The sequence below is a fragment of the Hyaena hyaena genome, unplaced genomic scaffold (assembly GCF_003009895.1).
Source record: "Hyaena hyaena isolate Hyena2069 unplaced genomic scaffold, ASM300989v1 scaffold_269, whole genome shotgun sequence".
Taxonomy (NCBI): domain Eukaryota; kingdom Metazoa; phylum Chordata; class Mammalia; order Carnivora; family Hyaenidae; genus Hyaena; species Hyaena hyaena.
Genome location: NW_024080896.1, coordinates 2,231,357 through 2,251,155, shown reverse-complemented (window position 1 = coordinate 2,251,155; position 19,799 = coordinate 2,231,357). Strand labels below are relative to the sequence as shown.

Here is a 19,799-nt window from a genome sequence, read left to right as displayed (position 1 = left end):
TTTCCTATGTTCAATAAATCCATACTTCTAGTGGAACTTCTTTTTTAAACTTTATTTAATGAGCTTATCTTGCATTATTCATCAAGAAAGAGTGGGCAATAAGTCCCACCTCTTTTAGAAGGCATAAAAAAAAATACAACAACACCTATCCACAGATATAAGCTGATGCAGGTTTTGTTATATCGCAAATATTGTCATTGCAAAATAGGGAGTAAGTGGGTGGCATTAAAAGCCTTGACATTTTTACTTGATTCTTATATGAATTAATTTTTGTGGATACTGATCTATTTGATCAGTGTAGTATACTATATTTGATCTTGTATAATAAGTAGCTCTATCTAGGAATATTATGATGGCTAAATCCCCTAATGGTGATTAACTGATTTTTTTATGACCTATACTTAATTATGAGGATTTCCAAGAAATAGACTAATCTGTTACCTTAATAAAGGATGATAACCAGTTTTTCTTGAGGATTTGATTTATTTTGGTGTTTAGGATCTAGCACCTCAAAGGAGACATGAGTTGTTCTCTTCAAATCACGAAAATAGACATTCATCTTAAGTACAAAAGCATGCCAGAAACATTTTATTGCAGAAGTTGTGTTCTAAAAACATTACATCCCCATCAGTTGTTCTCTAGTGGCAGATGATACTTAACGATTTTTGTGCTCAGTCTGCAGCCACACTCAGTATTAGACAAATAAAAGTTTCTTCAATGGCCACATTCGAGCACATGTATGTCCATGTTGTTAATAACAAGTCATTTTGATTCTGAACATGGTTTAATGACTTTTTTAATATAGAGAGTGGTTTAGGTTCTAGAAATACCATGGTGATAGTATATGTTTTGTTTAGTCATTTTCTTACAATGACTTAAGAAAGTCATATTTTTTCACACTCCTTGGTAAATTGTTAATGTTATACAGTATTTGCAACATTTAACCAGTGTATGGCTAACATTTAAAAAATATCCTTTCCTGTTGGTATTGTTCTGTATTCTTCTCCAGGTTTACACTTTTTCCTTAAGCATGTATAGAAGTCTCAAAGAAAAATAAACTGTTTAACTGTACTTTTAAATCTTCCTGATTAATTTTAACATGGTCACCAATTACATATATTCAGTTGTATATTCAAGTTGAAAAGATAATAGGGATCCTGGAGATCTTCTAAAGATATTGAAGCTATATCAAATATATTTTCTTATCTTTCTCCCAAATACTTTTAAGTTTCTAGGAATTCGTTAAAATCTCTTTTCTTGGGAAGGGTGAACTGCATACATGTTCACTCACTCACCACTGAGACCCTGATAATCACTAGGAGTATATTTTAAACCTGGTGAGGTGGATTTGAAAGCCATTTATAGAGAATGGGGCACCTATTTGTAGTGTGTAGATTGTGGACATATCTCTCAATGGAGAAATCTGTTATATATTTATTCCCAGGGAAGACCAGAATGTAAATATTGAGATCTAAATGCTGCTATTTCTGAAGAATCTAATTTGCCTTTAGACACAGTACTCCTTTCCTTGTCCTTGGTTGTCTGTAGCGGTAGCCCTGTGACAATCATCAAATAAATCACTAAATGGAGGGAGCCTGTCTTGATTTCTGGCTAAAGGAAATGTAGTTTCCTAAGACAGGAACAGAGTAACCTCTTGCCCTTCTTACAGTTTTCCTGCTGTAGGAAGTATGGTTTCCTATAGAGGACAGAAAGGTTGTCCATGCAGGGTAGGAAGTTGGGGCTGTAGGGTCAGACAGAGGCCAGGAATTAGGGGAGAGATGGGAAGGGCATTTATTCCTGCAGTTGCCAAGAAAGGACAAGCTTTCCACCCATACCACAAGTTTTGAATGATGGAGACTTCTTGAAGATCCTGAGCAGAGTCCTACACAAAAAGCCCTACAGAAAGTGGTTAGAGAATTTGCTAGGGGGAGCCATTTTTTAGCGTCATTGAACTCCACAGTGAATCCTAAATAGTGTTGATTGGGGGGAGACCAGAGTTAGATTAAGCCAGTGGTTCTCAAACTCTGGTTGCTAGATCAGCACCGTCAATATGGAACTTGTTAGAAATGTAAATTCTTGGAGCTCATTAGTTGGTATTTTAATGAGATCTTATGATTTTTTTTTTAAGTTTATTTATTTTGAGTGAGAGAGAGCATATGAGCAGGGCAGGGGCAGAGAGAGGGAGAGAGACAATCCCAATTAAGTTCTGTGGTGTCTGTGCAGAGCCTGGCATGGGGCTTGACCTCACCAACTGTGAGATCATGACCTGAGCCAAAATCAAGAGTCAGACGCTTAATGGATTGAGCCACCCCGGTGCCCCTCACCAGATCATTCTTATGCATGTGATCCTCAGCCTACGCTTTGAGAAATACTTTGCTAGATCTCTGAGAAGAGCAGTAATTTATTGGATTACAATTTTATCCTTTAGGAGTTCTGAGATACAGATGTGTTCCTGAATTGCTGAAGATATTCACAGATAATGAATCTTAATTGCTAGTAATGAAGCCACCTGAACATTTAATACTCACTGGGAAATTGTCTAGAGATGCTTGGGATAAAGGTCTAGAAATCATGAGTATCTTTCCTAGGTTAAAGATGTCCCCCGAAGGCCAGTTTGACAGTATAACGTTATAACACAGTCAGATTTAAAAATTTGTTGTTTGATAGTTTATGTTTTCTGAATAATCTGTAGGAGCCTACATTTATAGTTATGGGGCTACATGTTAAAACTTACACAGAAAAGGAATGGATTTTATTGAGAAAATACTGGAAAAGTATATCTTTCTTCAGTCTCCAAGCCATGTGTTAGAAGCCGAAAAAGGATCAAGAGTGTTAAGAAAATATTGTGTCAATGTGCCTATAGGCTAGTACCCTAAGTTCACTGTCAGGGGCAAGAGTAGATTTATCTAAAATGATATCTGATTTTTTTTCCTGCACAGAATTATATGAAAGTTATTTTATCTAGCTACCAGAAAAATGATTCAAGAACAAGAACTGGGGCAGGAAGCATCTCTCTCTCTCTCTCTCTCTCTCTCACCCTTCCCCCTTCCCTTTCCCAGTTTTCTTTGGAGAGAGCCTCAGTTACCATCTTTCTTTATGCCTTACTACCCAAGATTCAATTAGGGCTTCTTGAGATGAATAAGAATAAAGGCAGTGACATGTAATTGTGTCACCTATTTATAATAGATAGCTACAAAAAGAGGTAGTCCTCTTTGCAGTGGGAAAAGGAAGTTTAAAAAAAGGGATTAAATATTCCAGGGTCTTCAGGGTGGTTTTTTTTGAGATGTTGGGGGGGCGCATTGTATCATGACATCCCCCATCAGGAAAGGGGTTAACTCCTTTTAGGAAGCTGTTTCAAACCACCCACAGTACTAATATTTCAAAATAAAATCAAACCCACATTTCTTCTAGATGGAAGGAACAGGTGTGGTAGAGCCCAGACTCTTTCTTTGCACTAGAGGACTACTTTAGGAGTGGGCCCGTCTGCAGGCTTTCAGTACTGGTGTTGGCAGGAAGGAAGCAGGGTCAATAAAAAGCCTTGCCCACCTGTCCATTAGGCATTCGGCCTTCTGCCGAGTTCAGCTCTGTTTGACAAGCAGAGCGATGGCTGTAGGCTGTAGCAAGATCCCAAGAATTTGTAGAGAGGACCTAGCATCCTTGTTCTTTCAGCTGCTTCCCTCAAGGAGGCCTACTGCCTGCCATTTTTCTCTACCATCCACGCCAATGTTATTCTCAAATACGTCTTCTTGGCTTGGCTGAATGCCAGCCCTATGGCTCCCACTGATAATGTGCTTTCATAGAGTAGGATAGTCCTAAATTTTGCTGTAAAGTGGATTTCTGAACATTCTGATTTCCTTATCACTTTTTCAAGTTTAGACACAGATATGTCACCAGGCTCAGCTGAATTTTTTGTACCCAGTGTTTTCTTGATTTGTGTGCAAGATGATTTAAAGTGGTAAGTGGATAAGCATCTTTTGGATTTTAACAGTTATGTGTCTATTTTAACATATAGTGGAAAATGTAAATTAGCCAATCAAACCCATGATTTCATGGGTATTATAGATGTCGAGCCAGTGGTAAAGTGGATTGAAGAAAAAATATTTAATAAATAACAAGTGGTAGGAGGATGGCAAAAATACTGAAGGTGGTACTCAGGGCTTATGCTCTTTGAAAGTCTTTAAAATAATATGCAAAATAAATTCCAGAGTTGAAATGTCCATGCCATGTTGGAAGATGTGCACTGGGTATAGCATAGATCTTTAACCTCAAGTTCCTATTCAAGTCAGTGTGCACCTCTTTTAAATGGCCCTTTTAAAATGTGAAGCTTATACTACTTTGCTAATATCACTGATATGTTTTTACTGAGTCTTTTCTAAATTATGTAAGATTTTCTAATTTCTATAGGACATGGGTAAGAAAACCACTGTAAGACTTTGCTTAAACAGTTTTTCTGTTCTTTTTTACCACTTTTAAAAATAATAGCTTTGGGACATCTGGCTGGCTCAATCGGTCGAGCATGCAACTCTTGATTTCCAGGTCATGAGTTTCAAACCCTACATTGGATGTAGAGCCTACTTAAAAAAATAGCTTTATTGAGACATAATTTACATATCATAAAATTTAGCCTTTAAAACTGTATAATTCAGTGGCTTTTAGTATATTCACAGAGCTGTGCAGCCATCTCCTCTAATTTTCGGGTGTTATCATCACTCTGAAAGATATCTTGGACTCCTAAACAATATCTTAAAATACCTGAGGTCTTTGGGCCTCCTAGGTAGGTCAGTCAGTGAAGCGTCCGACTCTTGATCTTGGCCCTGGTCATGATATCCCAGTTCATGGGTTCTAGCTCCATATTGGGCTTTGTGCTCTCAGTGTGGAGTGTACTTAGGATGCTCTCTCCTCTCCTTCTCTGCCCCGATCCCGCTCTCACTTTCTCTTGAAATAAACTTTAAAAAATTTTTAAAAAATAAAGTAAAATATCTGGGATCTTTGAAATAGTTACTGGATGACTCTGTAGGTATCTTGTAGAGGAGCCTCATGCGGTGAATAGGAACTGGATTTTGAGTCCCTTGTTATCATGGATTCAAGGTGTCTCTATCTGTCATCTCTTTTTGCCAATAGAATCTATTTTCCTTTGAGCTGGAGCAGTGATTTTTTTCTCCAAGGCAGAATGTTCATTAATAAAGAAACTATTTTCACTATACCTCCTTAAGACCAAGTTTCCAAAATAGCTTCTATTTAAAAATAGTGTTTTTCAACAATTTTAGAAGAGGAAATATTACGGAAAAAGCTGATATTTTTGTCTATATTTTCTTTTCCGATTTCTTTATTTTTACCCTACTGAACTCTGTAACCCATCTCTTGCTTCCAGTGTATGAATATTTATAGACAATAATAAATTATATTAATTCTCTTAATGGAGTTTGAAAATTTTTGTTAACTTTTATCCTAGCACAAAAATTCCTGGGTGGTCTGATAAAACCATCATTTTTATTAAATATTAAGCCAGTTCTTTTAATTATTTTTTTTTTTTGAGAGAGAGAGAGGGTACAAATAAGTGAGGGACAGAGAGAGAAGGAGAGAGAGAGTATCCCACTAGGAGCAGAGAGGAAAAGAGAGAAGTGGGGCTCACCCAAAGCAGGGCTTGAGCTCACAGACCGTGAGATAATGGCCTGAGCCGAAGTATGATGCTTAACTGACTGAGCTACCCAGGTACCCCTCTTTTTACTTTTAAAGGGTGTATTAACTGAATTATATCTACAAAAATGTTCAATAGTTATTTATCTTGGGCCTGTAGTGTACAAAACACTTCATGTAATAATAGCCCTTCCTTTTGCTTCTGCTGAAGTCCTATCTGATTTCAACCATTGTACTCAAATTCTGCAGTGAGGACAGCAAGTGAATTTGAGTGTGAGCTGGGATTCTGAAGGCTTCAGAACCATTGTTGTGTGAGTATCAGGTGAAAGAACTGAGCTTGGAAGAGACTCGGCAGTGTCATGAGGGCTCTCCCAGCTGTTCAGAGCTTATCTTGTTCTGGAGAGTGTGGGGGAAGTTGGTGTTAAGGAAACATATGTCATGTCAACAAGTCTGGCACTTCTGCCAGCTGAGGGGGCCTGAAACATGAGTTTGTGTTCTAGTGTTCTAATTTCCATCCTTAAATGCCTTTCCACCATCTTCCAGTTCCTAGCGTATCTTGTCTAGTGTCTGATGGTAAGAGTGGTTTCTGAGCAGTATTTTGGCTTTTCAATGATGTATGGAATGTTACATTATTACACGAATGCATGATTTTGTCTTTAACACATAGAATACAAACATGTAATATTGTGTGATATAATGCAGTTTTATGTAGTTTTATTAGGTCAGGATTTAAATTTACTTTCCATTTGGTGTATGTGGAAGATTTTGTCACTTCTTGAAATGTAAGACCTATAAAATAGTATAAAGAACCTTTCCCATAAGCAAAAGAATATGGTGTTGTTTAAGAGTGGTGGGGAAGATTCTGGTAATAATGGGTGTCCATGTTTGTATGGGGATATGTGCATAGTTCTTGACCTGTTTCAGTATTGCTTATATCATTCGCCTTATAGGTTTAGGATCTAATGAGCTTTCCTGTGCTTGAAATGGGCATTTTTGATCTAGGCTTGGACTGTACTTGAGATAATACAGTATAGTGCTACATCGAGGGTCTAGAGCCAGACCATATGAATCTAAATTTCAACTCTGCCATCTAATAACTCTGAACTTAGGGAAGTATCTTAACCTCTCTTGGCTTTAACTTACTCATCTGTAAAATGGAGATGATGGACCTACGTCGCTGCATAGTGAGGAGTAAATGAAATTATGTATTTAATACTCCTTGCTTATCTCATAGCAAGCACCCAAAATATGTTAGATGCAGTTGTTAATTGTTATTCATACTGGTGTATAAAGGTCAAGTGCCTTCTCAAAGATTTCTAAATAGTCCAGAGGAGTTCTGAATTGACTGAATCCCCAAAGGAAAAAGACTCTGGTCTTCTTGGTCTTCCCGAGGCATTCTAGGAAGTTTTGGGTGAATGGTATTCTCCTGGCTGGCGATAATCTAGATCTCTTTCACATTTTTTCCTGGAACCTTTGAAACACGGAGCATTTGTGGGATAGGAATTTCTCTGCCATTTTTTCATAAGTCCATGGCTGACTGTGCAGATACTCCAAAGAAATATTGCAACACCAGAGCACTTAAAAAAATTGTACCACCTTATGCTATAGGAGAAAAGCAGTATATATGTATCAAGAGAACTAATAGTAAAGGACACAAAAAAAGAGTTTAAGTTAATAGGATGACAAAGTGTGCTATATCTAAATCTTTATAAGTATCATACAACTATTCTCAATTTTATGTGATTGAGGTATTCATTCAACAAGTGTCTGTTAAGCATTTATTCATACTCTTAGCTTTGTCCAGGAGAGAGAGTGTCAGGAAACCCTTTGGCTTTTGTTACTAAGACTGCTTCTCAAATCAAGGTAGGATCTTCATGCTCTTTTCCTGGTGGCAGGTTTCAGGGTCTCGTCCTGATTTTCTGTCTAAGAACTGCCTCCACCCACTCCTTTCCTGGGATTTTATTCTTCCTAAGACTGGCTACAGATTAGCTACAGTATCCTTAGCTTTCACCTTTCTTTGTTGCCCTTATGGTTATCTTCAGACCCTTTGGGATTCAGGATTTTACTGCTAATCTTTATGGAAAAAATAGAAGAGGGTTAACAAATGCAGAGTCATTTAAAGATTTGTAGTTTTTACAATTATAGTTATTCAATCCAGTGCTAAGACAGTAACTGTTAAAATTATAACTGAAAGACAATTGACAAATAACTGGGGCTTCTCTCTTCCTTACGTTGAAAATGAAGCTCACCAAATATATTCTGTATTTTCTGTCTTTTCTACCCCCTTGAAAATCCTTCAACTATCATTTCTGTCTCCTCTGAAAATCCTTCTTTCCAACAGCAGTAGAGATTGATGGAATCAAGAGAGAGCTGTAAGAATCCTCCCTGGTATCAAGTATGTAGTTTGTATTTCCAAGGAGCTCCTGATAGGATGACAGTCTGTTTTAATATGGGCCCAGCATTTGTTTTAATCAGGTATGATCAGGTGACAGACATGAAGATGAGCTACCTTTGAAAAAAAATTTCTTATTTACAGTTCCCAAGAGGAGGGGGCATAACCCTAAGGCCATACATGGGAGCACAGAGTTGGTCAGGAGGCAGAAGAGCAAGGGGAGAGCAGGAGCCCACACCCTTATTGTGGTTTCTGGGGGAAGACCAAGCAGGGCAAAGTAAGCAGACTTAGGACTGGCTAGTTTGAGTCATTTTGGAGGGGTCTGGGCTTTCAGGGTGGTCCCTAGTCCTTGGTAGCTTGCCCTGGGAACAACTGGGGCCAGGGGAATATTGGCTTGGCATGTGAGTATTAAAGGAGGTGGCTGGGAGCAACTTCTTATTCGACACTTTTCCGAAGGGAAGGGAAATAAAAGCAAAAATAAACTATTGGGACCTCATCAAGATAAAGAGCTTCTGCACTGCAAAGTAAACTGTCAATAAAACTAAAAGGCAGAATGGGAGAAGATATTTGCAAATGACATAATGGATAAAGGGTTAGCATCCAAAAATCTATAAAGAACTTACCAAACTCAACACACAAAAAACACAAATAATCCAGTGAAGAAATGGGCAGGAGACATGGATAGACACTTTTCCAAAAAAGACTTCCAGATGGCCAACAGTCACATGAAAAGATGCTCAACATCATTCAGTATCAGGGAAATACAAGTCAAAACCACATTGAGATACCACTTCACACTGGTCAGTGTGACTAAAATTAACAACTCAGGAAACTGCAGATGCTGACTAGGATGTGGAGAAACGGGAACCCTCTTGCACTATTGGTGGGAATGCAAACTCATGCAGCCACTCTGGAAAACAGTGTGGGGACTCCTCAAAAAATTAAAAATAGAACTACCTTACCATCCAGCAATTACACTATTAGGAATTTATCCAAAGGATACAAGAGTGCTGACTCATAGGGGCACTTGTACCCCAGTGTTTATAGCAGTGCTTTCAACAATAGCCAAATCATGAAAAGAGCCCATGAATGGATAAAAAAAGATGTGGTTTATATATAAATATTACTTGGCAATGAGAAAGAATGAAATCCCGCCATTTGCAACAATGTGGATAGAACTGGAGAGTGTTATGCTAAGTGAAATAAGTCAGTCAGAGAAAGATACCCTGTTTTCACTCATCATGTAGAACTTGAGAAACTGAACAGAAGACCATGGGAGAAGGGAAGGGGAAAAAATAGCTTCAAAAAGAGAGGGAGGCAAACTCATAAGAGACCTTTAAATACAGAGAACAAACAGGGTTGAAAGGGGTCTGGGGGAGAGGGGAAAATGGGTGATGGGCACTAATGAGGAGGGCACTTGTTGGGATGAACACTGGGTGTTGTATATAAGTGATGAATCACAGGAATCTACCCCCAAAACCAAGAGCACACTGTATACAATGTATGTTACCTAACTTGACAATAAATTATATTAAGAAAAAGAAAATTAAAAAAAAAAAAAAAAGTTAAGGAGGTGGTTGGGAAGTGAACTCTGGCTTGGTTGATTTACATATCAGCTAGCCCTGAAAGAGCTTGTCTGTCTGGGGTCAGCAGGACCCCAAAGATGTCAAAGCATCATTAAATACAGAAAATGAAAACCATGATTAACAGATCTCCTGTCCAGTAGACCTGTGCTGATCACAGAAGGGACTGTTTCAGCAATGTTTTCTTATTGAGTGATACAAAACATGGTAACGTGGCTCCCTGCTCTTGAGGAACTTACAGTCTAGTTCAGTAGAGAAAGCCTGCATACATCAAATAGTGACTGGTCATGGAGGGCACAAAATTATGTGCTGGAAAGCTCTCCAGAGTGTCATGGAAGTTCAGACCAAGTGTCCCAGAAGCAGTAGAGGGCAGTGGTTAGGAGGACGGGCTGCCAGGTTGATCTAGCTTCGTCATTTATTCACTGTGTGGTTTTGAGCAAGTTACTTAATCCCTGTGTTTTAGTTTCCTCATCTGTAAAATGAGTTTAATAATAATAGTACTCATCTCATAGAGTTACTTGAGGAATAAATGAGTTAATACATGACAAGTGCTTCGAACAAAGCCTAGCACTTAGCAAGTATTCAGTGTTAGCTGTTGGTAGAGATGTGGGGGAAGTTTGAGTGGATAGAATTGATTTTTACTTTAAAGAGAAGAGAGAGGGAAGTGTTTCTTTTTGGGGGCAGGGGTTGGTGGGTGGCTGGAAGGGAGGCTGACAGTTCAGGAAATGAGAGGTTAGTCTGGTAGGATAAGACTGAAAAAATAGGTTGGTAAGAGTTTTGAATGCCAAGGAGTTTGCATTTTTCTTTAATAGAAATTCAGTTGAGGTGCCTTTTTTTTTTTTTTAAGTAGAGACGGGACATTAAATTCATGCTTCAGGAATCAGTTGTGGTAAGTATGGTTTTGGAGAGAGGAGAGGCTTAGTATAGAGTTTATAAGTCAGAATAGGTTGTTAGCATAGTAACAAATAACTCTAAAATATTTGTGGTTTTAAAAAGGTAAAGGTATGTTTCCTGCTAATGCTGCATGTCTGTCACAGCTCAATGGGAGCTCTACTTAGAATCCTTCAGAGGTGCCCAGGCTGACAGAATAGCCACCTAGCCACCATCTCATATTTTGTTTGCCCGTAGAGAAGAGAGCACTCTGGAAGGTCATGTACTAACAATTAAATATTAGGCCTGGAAGTAACACTCAAGCTTCCATTTATAACTTATTGGCTAGAACTAGTCAAATGACAGACACAGGCTTCCAGAAAGTGCAGTCCTTCTATGCATGAGGATTAGGGATTGAGGAAGAAGAACTGGAAATATTTGTAAATAACACAAATGCCTTCTCACCACCCAGGGAGACTCATTTAGAGGTTTGTTATATAATGGTTCAAGTATGTGGCCTTAGTGTATGGATTAGAGTTGTTGCAGGCAATGTGGAGAAGAGCTGGATAAAAGAAAGAATTTGAAAGAATCGAATTTAAAGGTCAATAATTGATTGGGTAGAGTTATAAAAGAGGGAAGAATCAAGATGAGGAAGAACTTTTAGACCCAGGGGAAGGTGATGCTGGGTCACCAGTGGACAGAAGTGTGGAAGTTGGGTTGTGTTCGGCACTGGGAGCGGCCCAGTGCATGCCCTGCAGGCCTCTGAAGCGGTGCTCCTTGAGGAGTAGTCTGCCAGCCAGTGCTCGAATAGAGAATAATCATTTAAAAACTATTATAGTGGGTGCCTGGGTGGCTCAGTCAGTTGAGTGTCCACACTCTTGACTTCAGCTCAGGTCATGATTTCATGGTCTTGAGATTGAGCCACACATCAGCACGGAGCCTGCTTGGGTTTCTCTCTCTTCCTCTCTCTCTGCCCTTCTCCCTCTTGTTCTCTCTCTCAATAAATAAACATTGAAAAAAAACTATTATCGTAATTGTTTTCTTCTTTCCCATGTTATGGTTTATTGTGGTTGTGCTTATGTTAAGTCTGATGATAAAATAATCAGGACTTGTGTTTTGTAGGTTTTTTCCTTCTTTTTGTGATTTGTTCTTATTATGTTTTAAAAAGTGTTGACCTGTGACAGGAAAAAATAACTAGCCCTTCACCACAGGTAGTTTCAGAAGCATTGTTGAAGATAAATGACAGGGACTTAGAGTCAGAGCTGGAGGTAAGGAGCTAAGTCCTTTCCATAGGGAGATTAGTTGAGTACCAGAGATGTGAGCAAAAGACAGATTCCAGAATGAGAAGAGGGCCCAGGACTGTGAGCCTTGGGGACATCCAATGTCTGGGGGCAAAGATGTAAGAGGTGGTATAGACAGTACAGCCTCCTAGGAATCATTGGAGGTGATGGGAGATTAGTAGTGACAGATGCCACAGAGAGTCCAGGAAAAGGACTGAGGTCAAGCTAGATTTGGCAAGAAGAAAGTCCCTGTGAGTGTTTAAAAATAAACTCTTAGTGAAGTGGTGTGGTCAGATACCAGATTTCAGCAATTGTAAGAAATGTGTGATCATAAAATAGAAGAGGAAAAACACATTTTGCTGTTACTGGATTTTTGCAGTTTTTTGTTTGTTTGGTTTTTTGTTTGTTTGCTGTAGGAGAACCTGAGCAGCTATAAAGGCTCCTATCACCTGGGAGGTGGGAGAACAGATGTGAGAAGGAAGGGGGTGGTCGCAGAGGTCATGGAGAAGTGAGCCTGGGCTGTGGGAACGGGTGCTGCCTGAAGAGGAATGGAGCCATAACCCAGTACCTGCTGGTAGGTGGCAAACTGAGGGTGGTTGGCAAGAGAAATGGATGGGAACTTGCACTTCTCTGTGGCTTCAAAACCAAAAAATGCATGGCCGGGCATTATAAGGGTGAAACATTGATGTGGTTTGAGTTCAGTGAGCAGGGACTCAGAAGCCCTGGTGAGAGCATTGGTGAAATGGCTCTAAACAGCAGGGGTCCAGCCTGGGAAATTCAGCTGTGTACTCCACTCACTGCTTAGAAAATATGAGTACTGAGTGACTGGGGAGATGGGTGTGTGTGTGTCATATAATCCCTATCATGGTTAAAAGAAGAATAAAAATATAGAAAATGGACGTAACATAAAATTATTTAATTAAACTTATATCTGATATTTAGAAACACAATTATTATTCATTAAAAGTATGAAACAATACAAGTATGTTTTAGGTACTCTAAACATTCTAATTGAAATGCACCTCAGAACCCCCTTCCTGTCAAAATCCTCTGTTAACTAACTTCTCATTTTTATGGAGTTCTCTATTCTTTTAAGTATTAGAATGGGGGGCACCTGGGTGGCTCAGTTGGTTAAGTGTCTGACTCTTGATTTTGGCTCAGGTCATGATCTCATGGTTCGTGGACTCGAGCTTCACATCAGGCTCTGTGCTGATAGCACGAAGCCTGCTTGGGATTCTCTCTCTCTCCCTTTCTCTCTGTTCTTCCCCTGCTTGTGTTCTCTCTCTCTCTCAAAAACAAAACAAAACAAAAACTTAAAAAAAAAAGTATTAGAATGGGACAAGAGTTGGGCAGAGATGTAGTGTCTGTTTGTGCCCACCCCTCCCTTCCCTGACCTAATTCTGCTCCCTTCACAGCTGTGCACCCAGCTCTTGGTTTTCCCCTCACCTTTGCTGTTGTCTGTGATGGGCTTATATTTGGTTTTCCCCGTGACATTAACACACAGTGGCGTGGCGTGGTTACTCTATAGGATTGCCCTGCAGTAGAGGCCAAGAGTCCTACTACTTGAGTTTAAATCTTGGTAATCTTGGACACTTAGCTTCTCCCCACATCATTTCCTCATCTGTAAAAGGGGATAGTAAGAATAAAAAAGATTGCGAGGGATTAGGAGAGTATCAGATGTATAGTAAGCACTCAATACGCATCAATTATTTCTTCTTCTAGATAAATTGTCTCTAACATGTTTTCATTGCCTTTTGCTAGTTCTAAGTTTTTCATAAAGGCACTTTAAAAAAAACCAAAAACTGACAAATCCTGGTCTTTGGCCCTGGGTAATGGAGAGTTGTCAGTATATGTCAGTAGGTCTTGGGCTGTCGGCAAGGCAGCAAAGAGCAAGGGAAGAGGGAAGGATAAAGGGGTTCTGTGAGGACAAAGTGAGCTTGTCTGGAGAGCTGTACCTGAAACAGGCCACGCTATGATTGATGTGTTCTTCCTTGTGCTCTATGGACATGTCTAACAGTTTTGACACAGAAAAGTTGTTTTCTAATTTTAAAGTTTAGATGTGTATATGAAGCCTTTAATTGTTGTTAGTGCCAGGAAACAAATCAGTGTTGGTGAAGACACATCTCATAAGGAGGAATGAGATGTTGCAGTTCAGCAGGTAGAGAACCTTTCCAGTGCCTTTGCTGGTCGGTATGACTTCTTGAAAAAGGGATAGAAAAGTGAAATTTCTATTTTCTGTGACTGTAATGGGTTCTCCCAGGAATCCTTTTGCTATCACTCTGCTATAATTTAGTTTAAGTGGCACTCTTTAGAAAACTGGAACAAGTTCTACTTTGCAAGCAAGTAGCAATCAAAGGGATAAATTCTTTTCTCTTTGAAAATAGAGTGAAATCACTTCCAATCTGATCTCTGCAACCCAATGCCTGCTGATAATGTGAGCATAAACACATTAGGCACCAGAGAGGAATGGCATCTGGATGCTGAGATGGGATCAGAATAGCCAGAATAAACACAAGCTGCCATCAGGGAAGCCGAATTCCATCATATCACATCATGTTCAAGCATAATTCAGGGTAGTCGTATACTGATGTGAGTAAAATCAGTTTTTGTTTTTGTTTTTCACATATTAGACCTCTCTCTCCCTCTCCCCTCCCCACCCCTGACTGGTTATAATATATAAATCAAGCAGCGGCTGACAGTGATTTGCTTTCTTTATCCGGGAAAAGGCCTTTGACTCTTGTTCTGACTTGGCCTCGCTGCGCTGATCTTCATCACAGGCACTTTCTATAATTCCCACAACAACATTGACTCTTGTTGTTGTGTTTTTTCCCCACTTATACATATCACAATAGCTCTTTCATTGCATGATCACAAATTATATGCAGTCACCCTTATATGCTTCATGAAAGCAGTAAATTTAAAGAAAAGAGAGACTACTTAAACCTTGAGACCAGAGACCATAGTTTATCTTATTTACAGTTTGGCTTAAAGATTGGTATTTAAGTTAATATCATACCGCATGGTACTCCTTCAAAGTGCTACATATTTTTATTTTTAGTTGAGAGAGTAAAGCAAAATCCCCTTTTCAGTATGTTATCTTGCATTATTTACTCAGTGATAAATGACATTGCCTCGCAGGTATGAGTTGTGCAATGAAAGACCCTATTGTAGCATATATTTATATGGCAGGCGGGGCAGAGGGGGGTTGCGGTGCAGGCTGTTAGAATTAGGGTTCCAGGGGGAATTTAAACTCTGAATATCCTGGTACTTGTTCAGTTAAAACATATAGCTTAATGTTGTTTTAACGCTGCCTTTTTACTCAAAGTAGAAGAAAAATAAATGAACAAAAGGGGAAAGCTTAATGTTAAAATGCTAGAAACCAAATAAAGTGACTGAAGGCATATTGGCATATCCTAAACTCAAAGATCAAAAGTGTACCAGAGATAACGGTGATTATCTGATTGGCTTGTTTCTGCTGTTTAAAAATAACTTCAACTTTGAAAGTTTATTAACTGTTTAAGGCACCAGTGAACCATTGCTATCAAATTGGCAAGGTATGAAAATGAGCAGCTGAAAGAAAAGTTCTGAGGGGCGAGGCACTTTTATAGCCACTCAAACTTTTGGGTAGAAAACCTGCTCCATGCTATGTCAATTTGTCCATGATTCATGAAAATTTCTACCGAGGAAGGAAAGAGCCAGATATATTGGAGAGAGGGTTAATCTTTTAGAGCTTGTATTTGTTTTGAAATACAAAGCATTAAAAATTAAAAATTTTTTTTAATGTTTATTTATTTTTGAGAGATAGAGACAGGGCATGAGCAAGGGAGGGGCAGAGAGAGAGGGAGACACAGAATCTGTAACAGGCTCTGAAACAGGCTCAGAGCTGTCAGCACAGAGCCTGATGTGGAGCTTGAACTCAAGGAAGGCAAGATCATGATCTAGGCTGGAATTGGATGCTTAACTGACTGAGCCACCCAGGCACCCCCAAAGAATTAAAAATTTAAAAGTAAATAAGAGGAAATACCCATTATGGATAAAGTAGAAATTGATTCAGTTCCCGTTCATTTGGAAGTTTGGATAATTTAAGCAGAAATGGGCTGTCATTATGCCAAGTACAAAAACAAGAACTTCCTAGCAAATTGTTCTTATAAATAATATTTTAGGACTAATATATTTGAAGCAAATGTGCTTCCCCAAATTCATTTAACACTTATAAGATATCATCCTATTGTTTTCTGAGTCACCGTGATTTCTGATGAGAAGTATTATTCTGATGAGAGGCCAGCTGTCATTTGTGTCCTTTTCCTGCTACATGTAGTATCATTTTGTTCTGGCTACTTTCAAGACTTTTTTCCTTAGTTTTGGTTTTTAGCAGTTTGTGTCACACCTAGGTGTGGTTTCCTTTGCATTTAACTTGCTTGAGTTTGTTCTCAGATTCTTGAATCTTTAGATTTATATCTCTCACCAAATCTGGAAAATTTTAACTATTCTAAAAATAAATGGTTCCTTTTGCAATACTTTTAGATTTACCAGAAGCCTTGCAAAGATGGTATAGAGTTCCCGTATATGTATTACCCAGCTTCCTGTAATGTTAATATATTTTTAATTTAATTTAATTTAATTATATTTTCTTTACTTTATTTTGTTTTTTAAATATGATTTATTGTCAAATTGGTTTCCCTACAACACCCAGAGTCATAATGTTAATATCTTACATAATCTTGGTATATTTGTTAAATTCTAAAAGTAAATTGGCACAATGCCACTAATAACTACAATTTTTCCCACTAGTGTCCTTTTTTTTTTCTTTTCCTGTTTTAGAATCCAATCCTAGGATAACACATTACATTTTATCATTATACTCCAAGCCTCCTTCAATCTGTAATAGTTTTTCAGATTTTACTCGCTTTTCATTGCATTGACATTTTTGAAGAATACTGGACAAATATTTTTTATAATGTCCTTCAATGTGGGTTTGTAACACTTAAACTGAGGTTATGGATTTGGAGAAGAATACTACAGAGGTAAGGCACCTGGCTTAATGATTGAATCATAGGAAAGGATAATGATACCAGTATGATTTATCATTGGTGATACCAACCTTGATAATGTGGTTAAGTTTATGTCTGCTACATTTCTCTACTCTAAACTTGGTATTTTTTCTTTTCCATTCTCTGCTCTTTGAAAACTTTTTTTTTAAATATTTATTTGTTTTTGAGACAGAGAGAGACAGAGCTTGGGGTGGGGAGGGGCAGAGAGAGAGGGAGATACAGAATCCAAAGCAGGCACTGGGCTCCGAGCTGTCAGCACAGAGCCCGACATGGGGCTCGAACCCACGAACCATGAGATCATGACCTGAGCTGTAGTTGGACACTTAACTGACTGAGACACCCAGGTGCCCCCCATTCTATGTTCTTTGGAAGCGAGTCACTAAGTGGGGCTCATACTCAAGGGGAAGGAAATTAAACTCTACCCCTGCCTTTTGGAAGAGGTAGTATCTATTTGGAATTATTTAAGGAAGATGTTCCCTCCTTCCCCATTTATCAATCATTTGTTTTATCAGAGTAGAGTTATTGGTGTTTATTTTATTCTTGGGGTTCTAATCCAATACTATCATTGTTCATTTTCCTGCTCAGATTGTTGTACTTTGGCCATTGGAAGCTCCTGCAGTTAGTTCCTGTGTCCTTTTGAGATGCCCATTCCCCCCACCTGCTGCCTTTTTTTTTTTTTCTCCCTTTCTTTTGGGGCCTATGTGATGCTCTAGGCTCATCTTCTATTTTTCCTGCACTAGTCCTAGAATCAACCCTTTCTCAAGGAGGCCTGGTTCCTTTCACTGGAAAATGGTATTTAGGAACCATAATCCAGGTGCTCGTTGTTCTCACTGATCATTATTCTTTAATATATTCTTTGCTGCAGCATTCTTATTCACTTGTTCTTCTTGGGCTTCAATTCTATATATGTTAAATCTTTGACCCAAAGTAATGGGACTCTGTTCATTGATTCATATTTTTTCTCCCTGGTCTTCAGATTGTATAATTGCTATATAAATATTTTCAAGATTACTTACTCTTCTATAATTTCTAGTCTGCTATTAAACTTCAGTGGATTTTTTATTTCAGATATAGTATTTTTCAGTTCTTAGAATTTCCTTTTTTTTTTTTTTTAGAAATTTCTTTTTCTCTGCTGAGTTTTCCTTAGTTTATTCATTATAGTATTTGTGTCCTTAGTGATAATACTAATAACTGCTTTAAAGTCCTTGTTTGCTACTTCTAATATTTGGGTCACTCATGTCAGTTTCCATTGGATTGCTTTCTAAGTGTGGATCATAGTTTCTTGTTTCTTTTTATGTCTAATAATTTTGGATTTTATCTTGGACATTGTGATTGATACTTTAATAGAAACTGGATTTATGTTCCTCTGAAGAGTATTAATGCTTTGTATTAGGAAGCAATTAACTTGGCTGAACTTAAACTTTCAATTTTGCTTTCCCTGAATTCGGCAGCAGCAGAAGTCTTCAGTTCATTTAGCCATACTTGGTCTGCCTCTAATATGCATGGTTCAGGGGTTCATTAGAAAATTAGGCAGTATATATGCAGAATGTGGGCCTCATACCTTTTCTGAAGTTTCCTTCTTTACTTTCCAAGTCTGAGTCAGTCCTGAACTTCATTTTCTGATTTTTTAGCCAGTAAGGTTGCAGGTTTCGGTCTGAATTTTAATAGCATAGTGCCAACTAGGGCCTGCCCTCAGATGAAAAGCAATAACCCAGGAAACTCAGTGCCATTTCCTTCTCCCAAGTGTTAACTCCCTACAGTTTCTATCAGTTTTTTGTTCATTCTCATATACCTTCAGATTTTTGTTGTTGTCTAGAGTTTATGAGTGCTGTCAATAAGAGGATTGATCTGATATAAGCTACTCCCACTATTACCAGAGGTGGTACTCTCTTTCATTTAAGAGGAAGAACAATATTAATTAAACAATCAAACAACAAAGGTAAAATGAAAACTATTGTGCTATGAAGAGGTTTACAGTGCCATGTAAACCTAATAATAATAGGTTTATTAGATCCCTATTATTAATAGATCTAATAATAGGGAAATTGACTTAATCAGTGAGGTCTGGAAAGTTTTCCTTGACATGGTTGGGAGGGAGAGAGAGTTAATAAAGAGAATAGAAGAGTATTCCACATATTTATTGAATGAATGAGCAATATGGTCCAACTTTTTTTGCATCTTGGCTTCTTTCTTTGCACATCTTTTTTTAAAAATTTTTTTTAATGTTTTATTTATTTCTAGGAGAGAGAGAGACAGCGTGAGCGGGGGAGGGTCAGAGAGAGAGGGAGTCACAGACTGAAACAGGCTCCAGGCTCTGAGCTGGCAGTCAGCACAGAGCCTGACGCGGGGCTTGAACCCATGAACCACGAGATCATGACCTAAGCGAAAGTTGGACACTTAACCGACTAAGCCACCCAGGTACCCCTCTTTGCACATATTCTTATCCTCTCGGTCTTTAATCCTCTCTTTAGGCCTCTGTGATGGTGAAAGGGAATCTGTAGCTATGGTGCCTACAGAGTTATACAGCATAGCATGTCCTGCATGAAAACTTCTTAAACCAGGGGACTTTTGGGTGTGGACCATTTAATTGGTAAAGTGGAGGTCATGGGCTTCTGGTCAGTATGGTTAACTGAATTATAAAGAAATATACCCCCCCTTCAAGTATTTAGAAATGTTAGGGGCGTCTGAGTGGCTTAGTTGGTTAAGAGAGTCATCTCTATGTCAGCTTAGGTCTTGATCTCAGGGTCATGAGTTCAAGCTCCATGTTGAGCTTCATGCTGGGTGTGGAGCCTACTTAAAAACAAACAAACAAAAAACTTACCAAGTATTTAGAAGTGCTAGATAAAGTATAACAATATATACACACATACACACACACACACACACACACACAGATTCTCAACTAAGAAAGAGTTATCCTAGTTAACCAAAATGGAGAGGCAAAATGTAGGCTTAGTAGGTAGAGAGTTGGGTCCTGATATTTACC

General features: G+C 38.5%; 1 protein-coding gene across 4 annotated transcripts in view; it reads left to right on the top strand.

Annotated features, from left to right (window-relative positions):
- The window catches only part of LOC120240827 (aminopeptidase O (putative)), a 343,553-nt gene that overhangs the window by 8,271 nt on the left and 315,483 nt on the right, over positions 1-19,799 (top strand). Inside the window, exon 1 of one of the 4 annotated variants that reach the window (XM_039245664.1) lies at positions 12,304-12,336. The exons of the other annotated variants lie outside the window; for them this stretch is intronic. The gene's annotated coding sequence lies outside the window, so the exon portion shown is untranslated. Of the gene's footprint in view, positions 1-12,303; positions 12,337-19,799 lie in introns of those variants that run through there. 4 annotated transcript variants of the gene reach the window in all.